This window comes from Diospyros lotus, chromosome 9 (genome assembly GCF_014633365.1).
Source record: "Diospyros lotus cultivar Yz01 chromosome 9, ASM1463336v1, whole genome shotgun sequence".
Lineage (NCBI taxonomy): Eukaryota > Viridiplantae > Streptophyta > Magnoliopsida > Ericales > Ebenaceae > Diospyros > Diospyros lotus.
This window is the reverse complement of record NC_068346.1, coordinates 9,341,240-9,355,502: the sequence shown is the minus strand read 5'-3', so window position 1 is coordinate 9,355,502 and position 14,263 is coordinate 9,341,240. Positions and strand designations below refer to the sequence as shown.

The following is a 14,263-nucleotide window of genomic DNA, read 5'->3' as shown; positions in this document are numbered from 1 at the left end:
AGTTTCATATAGTTCAAGTCACCAATCAAAGATATTTTTACATATAATCATAGAGAATGATTTAAGGAGCAAAACCACAAAATTAAAGAGGAAGAGGCCCTGCCACGCGCCCTCACGCGCCACCAAAAGGGTGGCCACACGCAGCAGCGGCTGGCGCGTGTGATGCACGCGCCGTCTCCTTCCTTCTTACGGATTCTGCCCTAAAAATTAAAACGGCTATATCTCATTCATTTTAACCCCGATTCACTTTCCGTTTAAACCTATGGACTCCCCTTTTCGTGCTCTACGACCCTACGGAAAAAAAATTGGCTTACCTTTTCGAATTCCCTTCTGATTTTGCGGCTTTTCGACTAGGTGTCTCTATCTTTCCTTCTTTGCTTTTTCTTTGGATCTCTTGCTCTTGTTTTCTTTCTTACACTTTAGCTTCACGTGGCCTCTCCTCTTCCCCTTTATATAGCCTCTCAAATCCCAAATCTTCAAGATTTCTCTTAGCCCCTAAGTTAACCCTTTTTTCTACCCTAGCAATCATTACAAACCTTGAAATTTTCCTCCTTTGATTCTATCTTTCAATGCAAGCCTCCATGCCTTCCAATCCTAAGCCTCCAAATACACCCTTACGTGGCCTTTAAGATAAGCTCTATTATCTTCTTCTTTTGCAAGCCAATACAAGTCTTACAAGTTATGTCATTTTAGACTTTTAGGGTGAAATCAATCATTACAATCTTTCTTCCTTGAGACTTTAGGGTAAAATTCCCAAACCAATCCTATCTCTCTAACTCATGTCTTTTAGGATAAGGAATTATCATTACAATTATTCCTTTTAGTTGGAAACAAGCTAACCTTTTTACAAGTTGTGATATTTGCACTTGGGTCCGGTTTAATGCCCTAAAACCATTCATGTTTACACTTTAGCTCTAAACTTCCATTTGAAACACTTTTGACCTCTTTTTCACATTTGCTAAATACTATTCATTTTATTGCAACATCCAAGCTTTACATTAAATTCTGGGGTATTACATGGCTTGAATCATTTGTATTGGATGTGGACCTACTCAGTTGCTCTCTTTGTTTAGCATGTTACTTTACTTGTTTTATCACTTCATGGCATGTGGTTGTTTGTGGCAAGCTAGTGGCCGCCATGAGTGGCTCTTAGAGTCACATATGTGTGTTTGAGGTGAGCATGGCGTGTGCGAGGGTGATTGCAACATCTTGGCATGGATTCCACAAAGGGGGTTCCATTTTGCATACTTGCATTTCATACATGATTTATTTCTTTCTTAAAACCATCCCACTTAGATTCATGTGATCTAACTTGGGTTAATGCCCTTGGAACGTTCTGCGTTCCAGGTATCTTTGGTAGTTCAGGAACTAAGGAGGAGAGCGAGGCAAACGGAAAATAAACTATGGACGTTTAATACTTTTGTGTTGTTTTATGTAATCTTATTCAGAAGTGTTGTAATAATTCGGAGATTATACTTCTTTTTCTTATGTTAAACTTAAACTCTATCGTAATGAAAGGCTTATACTCGTTATGCTTCTATGGGAAACCCTTTCAAAGTTTCTGGTAGGTTCGATCCATGGTTTTCACTGCTTAGGGTTTCCTAACACCTCTTGGGCGATTAGGTGTATACCTACTTGTGATACTTGAATCGAGGAGGTGTTACAATCGGTCTTGCGGATGGACGTCTTTCCAAGGAATGAGGCAGCTCTTTGGCATTCAGAGGTGTTGACTATAACGGCTGTCAGGGAGACTCTGATTGACTTCCGGAGAGAGCTGGGGGTTCTCTCGGGAAGGCGCTATGAAGGACTCGGAGAGAGCAGGTTTTCTCTTAGGGAAAGTCGAATGGGCTTTTGGAAAGGCTGCAACCAAGAAGGAAAGTTAGAAGGCTTGCGGGAAGAAATTCTCGCGAAGACCCTCCGACGAGCAAGTTAGCACCGGGAAAAAGGAAATAACTGCGAAAAGGAATCCAAGTGCTTCGGAAAGAGAAAATCTAGAGAGAATATGAATGGGTTACCTGATATTCCAATCCTTGCTATTGTGTTGTGTCTTGCCTTTTATAGAGGTTTGGTATGGGTCTAACTATTTTTCTCTCGGAGAGGACTCCTCCCCGAAAGTGATGCATCCGAGGCAATAACGTCTTTCGGAGAGAGGACTCTTCTGTCGGAGCTGACTCCTCCCCAAGAGATCTCTCAATAGCGTCTTTTAGAGAGATCCTTCCCGAGAGACCCCCAGAGAGAGGGTACAACAAATGCCCCCCAGTCTCTGCTTTTAAGTTTAGGCAAAAGCAGAGTCTTCATTTTTCCCAAAAAGATATCCCTCCGAGAGACATGCCGAATTGTATTCCCGAGGATTCGCTTATAAATAGGTCGCTGCCATACCAATTTCCCGCTAGCGTGCTTCTTTAGCCACACTTCTTTTGCTCTCTGCGATTCTCTCTCCGAAGGAAGTTGTCCACGACGACAACTCTCTCTAAGATCAGTGTGTTTACTCTTAAGAGAAAATACTCTCTCCGAAAGAGCCAGAACGAAAATAGAGAAAGAGGAGGCAATGGGCAACTGCCAAAGGGACATAGAAGAGGCCGTGAAGAAAGCAGTCCGCGATTATCGTCTTTTTACGGATTGCTTTCGTCGGAAGGACGAGTATGCCTCCTACTATTCGAAATTCAGCTTCTATCACGGTCGTACTTTTCTAGAGGCAACTCGACCGCATGAGTCTTTTGAAGACATGGTTTTTGACGTCGCCATGACTACTGTCCCCCCTTTGGACTGGCGGAAGTACGAGCCGAATGATCTGGGGCCCGACGAGAGCGTGCAGCGAGCGCTGGAAGACGACCTAAGCAATCTATTGGGCCCTTGGAGTCCTTTTGTCCCAGACCCCGAGAAGGGTGAGGTTCATGCATGTTCTGCTGTTGCTAACGTTACCACCACCCTGGCCGATACTATCCATTTCATCGAGCAAGGCTTGGAGGTGGACACAACCAACCAGATTCCGCCATGCTAGTTCCAAGGACAGGGCTCAAGGAGGGCAGACGATCCCCCTGACCAAGATTAGCATAGGACTCTTTTGTACCCTTTTCTTTTTGCGGGCTCAAGATGTATTTTGATCATTAGTTTTCGTATTCTTGTGTTGAACCCATTTGTTTCAAACATAGGTGGCTCTTGGGGCGTGCACGCTTTCCCCCTTAACCCTTTATTTCTTCATGTGTTTGATTTATAGCATCAGCTTTTCCTTCTTCACACATCGTTCATATGGCAATCTGCTTATTTTGTAATGGGCATGAGTTGCTTACTATAAGGGTATTTTTTTTTTTCTACCTCATCGTGTGCCGAACTTTGGCTAGAGGGAATTCACGCCCTTCGTTTTAGCGCGGATCATAAGGATCGCAAGGTCTCACCTTGGGTCTTATTGATGATTTTCTTTGGTCTTGGCGCTAGAACGCCACCTATAAAACTGGACCCCCTAGGGCGTAAGCTTTCCATTGCTTTTTCCATTTTGCTGCTGCTACCCTTGTCAGGGCTGTGACTCATTATAATTTATTCTCCACCTCAATTCCTACATCAAATTTTATGAAAACTATGCATATGAATACATGTAACGTATGAAAGAATTTACGGGGATAAGTCAGTAACACTGCCCACTTCCACAGAAGTACAAGGGGTGTTTTCTTTTATTCAACAAAAAAGGGAAATTACAATATATATGGAACTTCAAATAGGAAAAAGGATCCTGATCCATGACACGATTAGGGAACATTTCTTGCGGCATATGACTCTTTATCACCTTGTTAGTTACCCCTCCTGATGTTTACTGTAACCGGTGCAGCTGGAAGGTATCTTTTGAGATGCGCGGTTTTCCATGTCTTACCTAGCACTTTGCCTTATAATGTTTCTAGCACACTTGTATTTGGTCCCAGCATCTTCACAATTTTGTACGGTCCTGCCCAATTTGGCCTAAACTTTCCTTCTTCCCTGAGACCGTTTGTGATAGCTGTTTTTCTAAGCACCAAGTCCCCTTCTTGGAATGTCCTGGGATGAACTCTTTCATTGTAGTAGTGGGAAATCCTTCTTTGGTAAGCTGTTTGTTGCATTCTCCCTCAGCTCGTTGACTAGGTCCAAGTTTTCCTTCAGGCGATCGGTATTCCCTTCTTCATCAAAAGCCATAACTCGTGGCAAGGTGAGGTCTACCTCCACTGGGATGAGAGTGTCTGTGCCATACACCAAGTTGAACGGTGTTTCCCTTGTAGGTATGCGACTGGTTGTGCGGTAGGCCCATAAAATGATGGGTAATTCATCGGCCCATTTGCCTTTCGCCTTCTCTAGTCGGGTCTTCAGCCCATGCAAGATGGTTTAATTGCTTGCCCCGTTGGCTTGGGGGTATGCCACAGATGACATTCTCAGACTGATTCCCCACTTTTAGCAGAAGGTCCTGAAAGCTTCAGAGTCGAATTGTGTTCCGTGGTCAGTGTTGAGAATTCGAGGGACGCCGAATCGACAGATTATGTCTTTCCACACCACTCCCTCTACCTTCTTCTCGGTTATGGTTGCCAGGGGCTTTGCCTCAATCCACTTCGTAAAGTAATCAGTAGCCACTAACATAAATTTCCTTTGTGCCGACGCCATTGGGAATGGGCCCACAATATCTAATCCCCATTGCATGAACGACAATGGATGAAATATCGGCTGCATTGCCGACGGAGGGTGGATCACCAGAGGCGCATGCCTTTGGCACCTATCACACGTCCAAACTTTTTGAGCTACGTCCTGCCTCAGGGTTGGCCAAAAGAAATCGGCTCGCAGGATCTTCCCAACCAAAGCTCGCCCCCCAAGGTGCTCTCCACAATCTCTTTCATGCACTTCATCCAGTGCTTGCTCCGCTTCTAGGGGCCTAAACATTTTAACAGTGGTGCAAAATACCCTCTCTTGTACAATTCACAACCGATAACTATAAAGTGGGCCGTGTTAGTCACCAGTCTTTTAGCCTCGGAGGGTGCTGCGAGAAGTTCTTGATTAAGCAAGTACTTCAGTATGGGCGTCCTCTAGTCTCCAGCTGTATCAACACAGTTTACCTCTCTTTCCTTTTCATCTACACTGGGTCGCTTCAAGACTTACATGTGAATCAATCGTCCTGGGGTATCTCATGCCGAGGCTAATTTGGATAACGCATCAGCATGCTGATTGAGCGATCTGTTGACTTGAATTAGTTCAAAGCGGCTGAATTTGTGTGCCAACTCTTTCATTTTCTGCAAATATTGGGCCAGCATTGGCTCTCTCACTTAATAGGTACCCTGAAACTATTGTACCACAAGTTGAGAGTCGTTGTGGGCCACTAGATCGCTCACCTCCAATTTTTCAGCCAGCTTCATTCCTGCTAGTAGCACTTCATATTCGACCACGTTATTAGAATTGGGAAAAGTGAAGCGTAGGGAGTACTCCAACACTTCTTTTTTAGGCAAGATTAGTACTACTCCTGCTCCACTCCCTTTGGTATTGGACACTCCATCCACAAATAACATCTACTCTTTCTTTTGAATTTCTTCTGCCGTGGGTGCATTCCACTATGAAATCTGCTAACGCCTGCCCCTTTATTGCCCTCCTGGGCTCGAAGTTGAGATCGTACTCACTGAGCTCAATTGCCCACTTGGTTAACCTCTCTGAGCACTCAAGCTTTTGCAGGTTTTGCCTTAACGGTTGATCTATTAACACTGTCACGACTTGGGATTGAAAGTAAGGTCTCAGTTTCCTCGCTGTTGTTATCAGTGCCAGGGCGACTTTTTCAGTGTAAGGATATCGAGTCTCAGCTCCTTGCAGCACTTTGCTCACATAGTAAATTGGGTTGTCCACCTGCTCCTTTTTCTTGATAAGAATTGTGCTCACAGCGTATAGGCCGACCCCCAACTATAAGCATAGCCTATCTCCCATTTTCGGCCGAGTTAGTAGGGGAATCTCTTTCAGGTACTCTTTTAACTCTTGAAAGGCCTTTTCGCAGTCAGTTGTCCACTGAAAGTTTTTTCCTCCTCTTAAGGCTTTGAAAAAGGGGAGGCTGCGCTCGACATATTTCGAGAGGAACCTACTTAGGGCTGTCAGCCAACCCGTCAACCTCGGATCTCTTGTACTGATGCAGGGGGCTACATGTCCATTATCGCTTGCACCTTTTCTGGGTTGGGCTCTATTCCCCTGTGAGTAATCATGTATCCCAAGAATTTTTTGGACTTCACCTCAAAAGCACACTTGTTTGGGTTTAAACGCATGTTATTCTCCCAGAAGACAACCAAGACCTTTTCTAGCTGTTGGGCGTGTGATTCACCCTTCTTACTTTTCACTATCATGTCATCCACGTAAGCCTCCATCACTTCCCCCAACAAATCTTTAAATACTTTATTGACCATTCTCTGATATGTGGCCCCAGCGTTCTTCAGGCCAAAAGGCATTACTCGGTAACAATATGTCCCATTTTCTGTGATGAATGTTGTTTTTTCTGTGTCGGGTGAATGCATATTGATTTGGTGGTATCTAGAAAACACGTCCAAGAAGCCTAACACCGCGTACCCGAAAGTATCATCCACTAGCTTGTCTATTCTAGGGAGCGGGTAAGAGTCCTTCGGACAGGCTTTATTGAGATTAGTGAAATCGATGCACATCTTCCACTTTCCATTGGCTTTCAGCACCATCACAATGTTCGCTAACCACTCGAGGTACTAGACCTCCTTAATGAATCCTGCCTCTAAGAGTTTATCCACTTCTTCTTCCAGGTGCCTCAACCTCTCTAGGGCAATATGCCTCTTTTTCTACTTAACTGGCCGGGCTTCCGGGTGTATGTTTAGTTGATGAGATATGATTGCTAGGCTTATCCCAGGCATGTCGGCCAGAGTCCAAGCGAATACGTCTACGTAAGACCGAAGCATTTGATGACTTCTTCTTTCTCTGGGGTACTGGACCTACGTGCACCTGCTTACTGTTATTGCCGGGATGCAAAGGGATTGCCTCAAGTGTTTCAACTGGCTAGGGTTTGTTATCTTCAAGGGATTCTTTGTTGAGGGTCTTTTCTGCTGTCGATTTCTCTTTTCTCTTTTTACTCTTGGTTGAGCTAACATAGCATACCCTAGCCTGCTTCTGTTACCTCTTACTTGGCCCGTACCCTGAGGTGTGGGAAATTTCATCAAGAGATATCCGGGTGAAATGACCGCCCTCATGGCATTCAGTAGAGACCGCCCTAAAATCACATTGTAGGCGAGGGAGAAGGTTTTGACCACCATAAAGCTTACTTGTCTAATGACCACTTGTGGGTAGCTCCCTAGAGTGATAGGAAGCTGGATCGCCCCCACTACTGAAACTGTTTCTCCTGTAAAGCTGTACAATGGCGATGCAACTATCCTTAATCGATCATGCGCGATGTGTATTTTTTCGAAACCATTCCAATACAGCAAATTTACGGAACTTCCATTATCCACCAAAATGCGTTTGTTGAAACCGAGAACTATAATCTCTCGAGAATCACTCAAGAACCTTACCGAAACTCAAACAACATTCAAGACTGAAATGAAAACAATACAACAGAATTAAATGTAACGAAAACCAAACCAGATTGCAGCACACATGATATACCCTGGTTCATGCCATTTACATGGCACTACATCCAGCAATCCAAGAAGCAACCAATCCACTAGAAACGTATGAGAAACCAGTACAAGAACACCCCCTTTTCACCACACCTCGCCTCTCGAATACAATACTCTAACGAAGACAACAAAAACTATAATTGCATAGCTCTTTCTCTCGCCTCTCACTGTATCCGAATACAAGGAATGAAAGATATAACAGTTTCGATGATCAGACTGACCTCCACCCACTTCTATTTATAGAATAGAGAGGCGGAACTACTAAAGGAAGAATAACTAACTCATAAAAGTCAAAACTACCCTTAGAAAATACAATTAGTTACATTTATGTCCTATTAACTAACTGCTGCCAAATCATCTCTTATTTCTTCTTGATTTCTCCCATAATTCCAGCACCCAATTACATTAGGCAAAACAGTAACAAATCTCCACCATTTTGCTCTAAATAATTCTGGAACTTCAACCTTCTAGCTCTGCTCACTTCTTGAATAACCTGAAAACACATCAAACTTTAACAACATTAAACAATGAAGTAACTTGGACATTAGGACTGCCTTAGTGAAAATATTTGCAGCATTTTCACTTCCAACAACTTTTATAAGCTCTACCTCCTTCCTCTCAAGGACTTCTCTTATAAAATGATATCTAATGTCAATGTGTTTTGTTCTTTCATGATGACACTGATTTTTGGCCAAATAAATGGCACTTTAACTATCACAATTTAAAATAATCCTCACATCATATCCTAGGAGTTCGCTAACCAAACCTTTCAACCACAAAGACTCTTTAACAGCCTATGTTACAGCTATGTACTCAGATTCTGTTGTTGATAGTGCTACAACTGATTGAAGGTTAGATTTCCAGCTAATTATAGACTTTCACAATTGAAATACATACCCAGTTGTAGATCTTCTCCTATCTAAATTTGAAGCATAATCTGCATCAAAATATCCTATAATGTTTGGTTTTTCAAAGTCATCAGCTCCACCATAAATCAAAACCTTGTCAATTGACCCCTTTAGATATCTAAATACCCATTTAACTGCTGCCCAATGTTCTTTCCCTGGATTTGCCATAAATCTACTTATCACACTCATGGCATGGGCTAAATCAGGCCTAGAACACACCATTGCATACATAATGCTGCCAACAGCGTTAGAGTAGGGAATTCTCTTCATCTCTGATAGGTTCTTTTCATCTGTTGGAGATTGGGCATGAGAAAGTTTAAAATGTTGAGCAAATGGTATATTTAGTACTTTTGCATCTAACATATGAAATTTTCTCATAATTTTTTGTAAATAGACTTTCTGGGATAGCTGAAGAGTTTTATTCTTCCTATCTCTATATATTTTCATTCTTAAAATCTTCTTGATTAAATGACCTAAAGCTCTGATATCAAATTGTTGAAATCGAGAACTATAATCTCTCAAGAATCACTCAAGAACCTTACTGAAACTCAAACAACATTCAAGATTGAAATGAAAACAATACAATAGAATTAAATGTAAAGAAAACGTTACCAAACCAGATTGCAGCACACATGATATACCCTGGTTCAAGTCATTTACATGGCGCTACATCCAGCAATCCAAGAAGCAACCAATCCACTAGAAACGTATGAGAAACCAGTACAAGAACACCCCTCTTTCACCACACCTCGCCTCTCAAATACAGTACTCTAACGAAGACAACAAGAACTATAATTGCACAGCTCTTTCTGTCGTCTCTCACTGTATTCGAACACAAGGAATGAAAGATATAACAATTTCGATGATCAGACTGACCTCCGCCCACTTCTATTTATAGAATAGAGAGGCGGAACTACTAAAGGAAGAATAACTAACTCATAAAAGTCAAAACTATCCTTAGAAAATACAATTAGTTACATTTATGTCCTGTTAACTAACTGCTGCCAAATCATCTCTTATTTCTTCCTGATTTCTCCCATAATTCCAGCACCCAATTACATTAGGCAAAATAGTAACAGCGTTCCACCGGATGTTTTGCGATAACTGCAAAGATCACTAGGGGGTCATCATGGGGTAATAGCACGTCCCCTTGGTCTCCAGGCGTGAAAATAATGGGATCCTCGTCCTCTAGTACTTTCGCCACTGAGTCCACATGTAGCGCCTGACGCACGTAGGTTTTTTATGCCGCATTAGAATCTCCTGCTATGTTCTTTCCCTCTAAGATTATATTAATTTTATCCATGGTGGGCTCATTGTCCGCTGATCCGGTGCTTGGTCTCGTTTGTTCTCTCAAGGAACTCCCTTCTCTTTCTCTTTCCCAGCGCTGCCGATTATCTCCCCTGTCTCGGGAGTGATCCCTTGGACGAGGGGGCCTTCTCTAATTACCTCTCTTCTGCCCATCCTCCCTGTTTTGCTGGCTTTTAGGCTTGTCCAATATGAAACGATCAAGTTTCCCATCCTGGATCAACTGTTCAATTTGGTTACGTAACTCCTTGCACTGCTCTGTATCATGGCCTGAGGACTCATGAAACTTACAGAAGGCTTCCTTATTTCTTCCCAGGGGCTCTTTGGAATGAGAAGGGAAGTTGATAGCCCCATGTGCGCAATGGATGAGAGGATCGCCGCCCTAGGCTTTCTAAGGGGAGTGAAACTTCGAAACTGGTTCTTGGTAGGCTCTTCCCTTCTTTGCGTTTTCACTGGCCGATCGGGTTCCGATTCTCTCGGTCGGTCTTCCTCTCCCTTTTGCTACCCAGGCTTCTAGAATCTCCTTTTGAACTATATATTGCTCTGCCTGGGCGAACAAATCGGTCATAGAGCTAGGCTCAGAGAAGGCTAGGGACCTTTTGAGCGGTGCATAAATAGTCCCGTGGAGTAAAGCTGACGCTGTCAATCCAATCGGGAGATCCCGTACTTCTTACGTGGCTACCCGAAATCATTCCATGTATTGCTTCAACTGTTCACCCTGTCTTTGCTGTAAGCTCATCAGGTACATCGTGCTCTTTTTCTTTGGCACGTAGGTCGAGAATACTTCTAAGAATTCCTTCTCCAACTGCCCAAATGATTGTATGTGCCCGGCTGGCAAATCTGTGAACCACCGCTGTGCTTGCCCTGCTAAGGAGAGAAGGAAAGCTCGGCACTTAGTCACCTCGTTCCAACCATGGAGCACAGCCACGGCTACAAAATGTTGTAGGTGCCTCTTAGGGTCTTCTTTTCCAAAGTAAACAGGGAGTTGTGACAGCTTGAATCCCAATTGGACAAGCTGTTGCTGGAGCTCTTTTGACAGAGGGAATCCTTTGCTAGAGGTCTCTATGGGTGTCATCGCCACCTGCTTCTGTTCTAACACTTCCTCTATAAGCTTCTTAACGCCTGTCGTGTCTAGCGTTTCGCTCTTTTCTTCTTCCTTTTGAAGAGGAGGGAGGTAGAGAGCCTTGGAATGGGTATTCTCGGCTGTCTCTTCATACATTGGAGCTTTCCTCGCTCGCTTGCTGCTTTCTTTTGGCGGTCCTGACGGTCTAGGGACGCGGTCATCTTGCCTTGGTATCTCGGTTCTCATCCCCAGTTGTCTTACCCTCGGGGCCTGGCCTCATCCTTTGGAACTACTTCCTCTGACCTCATTGTGTCCGATATGGGGAATGTATATGTTAGGCATCAATTCCTGCATTCTTCTCACGTTATCTTCATTGCTTCTCTGTAGCTCCTCATTCTGATACTTCAATTCTTCATAGTTTTTCTGAAGTCTTTCATAATTGACAAGGGGTACCACGGGGGATGCCACTCCAGAGCGTCCAGAAACTCCCCTTCAGGATAGGGTTGGGCTTCCCCATGGGGCTGATGACTCTCCAAGAGAATTCGGCCCAAGAATCGCACAGGGCGGGGGCGTGGCTTGCCTCCCTTGTCTTGCCAATATGGAACCCAAATCGGTAATGCGTATTTCCCCCTGCTCTGACTGCCCAAGGCCTCCAACATCGACTACAGGACCCATCTGGGCAATTTGATTGCCCCCATGTTCGCTGGTTCGATCGTTTTTTGACTGGGGTACACGTCTGGAATGAGCTTCCTGATCCTAGGGCCAATAGGTGCTGGCTGTGGAGTTGGCACCAGGCTAGCCTCTACAATAGCCGCTGTTCGGGAACGAGTATTCCTCCGCATTGGATGTGACAGACTTCCTAGGCCGATGGATCGAGCATTCCTTGTCATTTTGGCTTTTTGCTAGTTTCCTCCCACAGACTGCGCCAATTGTTGCAGCCCGAAAACTACGACAATATAATTTGTTTCAAGGTAGGGGAAACCGTCGCTCGATGCCCAAAGGATTGGCTGGTAGGGTAGTCCTTATGGAGAGAAAATCCTCTCAGGGAGAAGGAATTCTTTCGGAGAGAAGGAGAACTCTCGGAAAGGAATTGTGGAAAGGACCCTTACGGAGGCATCATCGGTCTTGCGGATGGACGTCTTTCCAAGGAATGAGGTAGCTCTTTGGCATTCGGAGGCTTTGATTGTAACGGCTGTAAGGGAGACTTTGATCGGCTTCCGGAGAGAGCTGGGGGTTCTCTCGGGAAGGCGCTATGAAGGACTTGGAGAGAGCAGGTTTTCTCTCAGGGAAAGTCAAAGGGGCTCCCGAAAGGGATGCAACTAGGAAGGAAAGTTAGAAGGCTTGCGGGAAGAAATTCCCGTGAAGACCCTCCGACGAGCAAGTTAGCACCCAGGAAAAAGGAAATAGCTGCAGAAAGGAATCCAAGTGCTTCGGAAAGAGAAAATCTAGAGAGAATATGAATGGGTTACCCGATGTTCCGATCCTTGCTATTGTGTTGTGTCTTGCCTTTTATAGAGGTCTGGTGTGGGTCAACTATTCTTCTCTCGGAGAGGACCCCGGAAGTGATGCATCCGAGGCAATAGCGTCTTTCGAAGAGTGGACTCTTCTGTCGGAGGTGACTCCTCCTCGAGAGATCTCTCAATAGCGTCTTTTGGAGAGATTCTTCTCAAGAGACCTCCGGAGAGAGGGTACAACACATGTCAAGGTTGTCTAACTCCCTAATAAGATAAAGATGCTTAATGGTGGCTTTTCACCACATGCCAAAACTAAAAGTTAAAAGGAAAAAAACATGAAAGGGACCTTTTTCTTAAATGTTGAAATGATAATGTGATGGAGATGTGACGTTTTAGCATTCAAAAAGCTGGTGAATGAAGGTGAACGATGCAGTGTAGGAAGTAAAATTAGTAAGCTAGCCATTATTAGTGAAGCATACATAGATGCTCACTTATGGTATATTTCTTCAAACTTCTTTCAATACTATAGACAGATAAATCAAGCATAAGTCTCAATATTAACTATTTTAGGTAAATTAGTAATAGTTAATCCAATGTTTAGCAGATTTAGGGTAATAATTCATACTAAATGAGGAGAGGATTTAAATCTGAAGTATTGTAAGAAAAGGATTTCAGCGACTACAATACATATTTATGGAGATTAGGATCTTCAGTATACGTGAGAGAAATATTCAATAATAATATAGCTTCTTCTGCTTATAATTCATGTGAGTAATTTAGGTGCTGTTTAGTTACGGTAATCAGTCTTAGTTTTTAGAAAAAATATTTCACGAAAAATGAAAAATTAGAGAATTTGCTCAAATACAAAAAAAAAAATTAAATAAAAAATAGAGACTTAGAAAACATGGCTCTCCAAACTTAGAAAACTTTTCAAGATGAGTTCTAAATTTTCTTTACTAATTTGAGATTTGAAAAATGCAGTTCTTTACAAATTTTTTCTCAAATCATGTTCGTTTTCTTTTCTAACACAAGTTATACGAGTTGTTCAAATCTCTCTATATTTTCTGAAGAAATGTTTTAATTTTTTAAATTAGAATTTATTTTCTTTACTTCTAACATTTGAACACGTGTTTTTAATTTTTTTATGAAAATAAAAATTAAAAATTTTATAAAAAAAAATTCTAAATAAAGATAAAATTGGAGATTTATTTTCCACAACTAAGCGACCCCCATATTAGAGAGTTCCGACAGTACACACCTACAGAAACTGCACGCATTGCATGCGCATATATATGTATGTATATGTGTATATATAATAGTTGAAGTAGGTTTTTGCTTAGGCTCAGAGGGGGAGAGAGAGTGAGCGAAGGCGTGGTGCCGGGAGAGGGGGGGGGGGGGGGGGGGGGCTCAGAGGGGGAGAGAGAGTGGGCGAAGGCGTGGTGCCGGGAGGGGGGGGGGGGGGGGGGGGGGGCGGCATTCGTGGAGCTAAATGCATGAAATAGAATTTGATAGCTGTAGGAAGCTGTGCCAACAGTGAAAAAGTGAGTGTGAAATCCTTCTAGATTCTGTTTGCAAGATTAGCCGGTCGGTTCCTCTGCAATACGCTCTCTCTCTCTCTCTGCACACACACATATATATATATATAGAGAGAGAGAGAGAGATGTCAGTGAATGTATATGTAATAAATGTTTGTGCTGTTCCCCCGAGTCAAGGATGAAAAGGGCGGGCCTGGCCTGGCAGCAAAAAATAAGCAAACCCCTTACCCCCTCTTCTGCCAAACAGTGATCTCTCTCTGTCTCTATCCCTCTCGTACGTACATAAGAAATGGACCATGTTGGTGGACTACTTGTTTGCATCAATTATTGACTATTATATTTATATATGGTTTCTTCTCGGAATAGTTTCTATGGTTGCCCT

At 43.2% G+C, this 14,263-nt stretch overlaps 1 protein-coding gene across 2 annotated transcripts in view; it reads left to right on the top strand.

Moving 5' to 3' along the window:
* The window catches only part of LOC127809468 (phytanoyl-CoA dioxygenase), a 62,479-nt gene that overhangs the window by 46,080 nt on the left and 2,136 nt on the right, over window positions 1-14,263 (top strand). The window contains exon 10 of one of the 2 annotated variants that reach the window (XM_052348277.1): window positions 1,348-1,538. The exons of the other annotated variant lie outside the window; for it this stretch is intronic. The gene's annotated coding sequence lies outside the window, so the exon portion shown is untranslated. Of the gene's footprint in view, window positions 1-1,347; window positions 1,539-14,263 lie in introns of those variants that run through there. 2 annotated transcript variants of the gene reach the window in all.